At 51.1% G+C, this 2,380-nt stretch overlaps 1 protein-coding gene across 3 annotated transcripts in view; it reads right to left on the reverse strand.

Annotated features, from left to right (window-relative positions):
* Nucleotides 1-574: 574 nt before the first annotated feature.
* The window catches only part of ZNF609 (zinc finger protein 609), a 177,389-nt gene continuing 175,583 nt past the window's right edge, over nt 575-2,380 (reverse strand). For all 3 annotated transcript variants that reach the window (XM_015568519.1, XM_006770779.2, XM_015568520.1), the window contains exon 9: nt 575-2,036. The gene's annotated coding sequence lies outside the window, so the exon portion shown is untranslated. The remainder of the gene's footprint in view (nt 2,037-2,380) is intronic.

The following is a 2,380-nucleotide window of genomic DNA, read 5'->3' on the forward strand; positions in this document are numbered from 1 at the left end:
TTACTTCAAACGGTTTCTTTACAATATGTACAGATCACGCTGTAAGCCAGCGCCACAGTTACAAAACACACAACAATATTTAAAAACAAACAGGAACAGAGACAGGCCCTTGGCTTCACCCCACAGGAGTGTGGGAGGGCATAATCAGGCTGAAATTCAGTCATCCTCTTAGTGGTGACTCAGGTTAGGTGGGGTGTCACTTCCACTGTTCAGAACACTGCCCACTGGGGCAGCAGAGGCAGAGGGAATGATGGAGTAGAGGGAGGCTTCTTGGGGGCCTGCTAAGAGGTCTAAAATGGTGAGATTTTTGGATGGGCTCAGAACCCAACTTGAATAAAAACGAGAACGTGAAACCTAGAGGAAAGGTCTATAGGTCAGAGGGGCTCCTCTTGGGCAAATGACCCTAAGCCTCTCTAGAGTAGGGCTCTGGGACCTTGGAAAGCAGCCTTTGCTGGACATTGTGCTAACTGCCCTCCACCTCCATGCCCCACACTGTCAGAGCCAAGTACCTGCTTTAAATGGTCACTTTTGGCACTCTGGTCACTAATACCCCTGTGTAGCCTAGGCTGGTGTCTGTCAGTCTTTATTTTCTGTCAATCCAGGTCAAGGCCAGATAGGAGAGGAGAAGAACAAAAGGATGATACCTCAAAAGCAAAGTAAGACCTAAAGCTTCCCACACCATGGGGAGGAAGTGACTCCAATGAAGCTACCAAAGCATTGTCTCTTCCCAGTACAAAGAGCACAGAGCTCGGGCTGAGAGAGCAGAGGAACGTCTGCTGCCTCAAAGCACAGCTCCCACTGAGGACACTCTGTGGCTCAGAGGAGTAATGGCTTGAATATGTTACCCCAGGTCTAAGGAACACAACCTCCCATGGTCAGTGTCTCCTAAAACAAAAATGTGTGTTACAAAGACACGGCTCATATTGGCACACATGGGGTTACAGACAGCTATATAAAACCATATACTTGTATACAGAGGAACCTAGCTGTATATATTTGTGACCCTAAATGATGGCTGAATGGACAGGACATTTTTTAAGAACTGCCCCCCGGGCCTTGCCCTGAGGACCCCTGGCAGACTCTGAAGCTCCCCAGGCCGGGGAATACTATTTTACCTGCCTGAGTCTTAAGAGCCAAGCAGTGGAAAAGAAGAGGAGAGATCAGTGTGAGAACCCCCCTGGGCACAGGGGTCAGGAGGGAAGAGAGAGAGGGCCAGGTGTTGAGGGCTAAGAAGCAGCAGGACTTAGTGGGGATGCAGTTCTATTTCACAGACTCCATTCATGCTCCAGCTCCAGCTTACTCCCAGTACCCCTGGGGAGCCCTGTGCTGGTGTGGGGACCCCCAGCCCTCTGCCTGACCAGCAGCCCAAGGCCATGCTGGGCAAGAACCATGGTCTTCTTTTCCAGGCTGGGCTCTGAGCATTACATGTGCTCATGTGAGAGGGGAGAAGTCTTCATGTTTGAAGACCTTGTTTTCACAATTATAGAGAAAACAGCCCCCAATTTCTTTCCTGAGATTCTAATTTCTCCACGTGCTGTCAGTTCCCAGGGCTCAAACCACTGGGGAGATGCAGGATCTGGTGATGGTGGTAATGACGGTGAGAGGGAATGGCTGCTGTGCTGTCTTCAGACCTTACCCGGTGCTTGGGGGTCCCTCCCTGTGGGGGGGCTGGTACTCCTCCGGCAGCTGACCAGGGGCTGGGGAACAGAGCAGTGACTTCTCTGGGCTGAGGCCATGTTTCCCTGGTTGCTCCCCATGCCTTCATCTCCACAGGGGCCACAACAGTCACAAATGTGGCCAAGAGAATAAATATTTTTGCTAAGTACCAGCTCTCCAGCTTCTGAGGAAGAGGGAAGGTGGGGGAGTCCGGGACCTGGTGGAGGCGAGATAGCCAAGGGTCTGCCTTCGGTCATGGTGGGAACACGGCAAACAGGATGATCAACACCATTTAACTGATGTATTAATGGCACCTCCAGCACCTCCTTGGGTGAGCCAGTCCGGCCCGTGAAGCTGACTTTATCCCGGCACTTGGTGTTCTGTAAGGGAAACATGGACAGATAACCAGGCACTCAGCGGCTGGCACAACCACCACAAGGTGGCGCTCCAAGAAAATGAACTATGGGGGAGGCAGCTACTGCTGCTACTGCTCTCCCTAGACCAGCGGTTCTCAACCTGTGGTTCGCGACCCCTTTGGGGGGGGCGGTCGAACGACCTTTCACAGGGGTCGCCTAAGACCATCGGAAAACACATATATAATTACATATTGTTTTTGTGATTAATCACTATGCTTTAATTATGTTCAATTTGTAACAATGAAATTGGGGGTCACCACAACATGAGGAACTGTATTAAAGGGTCGCGGCATTAGGAAGGTTGAGAC

The sequence above is a fragment of the Myotis davidii genome, unplaced genomic scaffold, assembly GCF_000327345.1.
Source record: "Myotis davidii unplaced genomic scaffold, ASM32734v1 scaffold461, whole genome shotgun sequence".
NCBI classification, from domain to species: Eukaryota; Metazoa; Chordata; class Mammalia; order Chiroptera; family Vespertilionidae; genus Myotis; species Myotis davidii.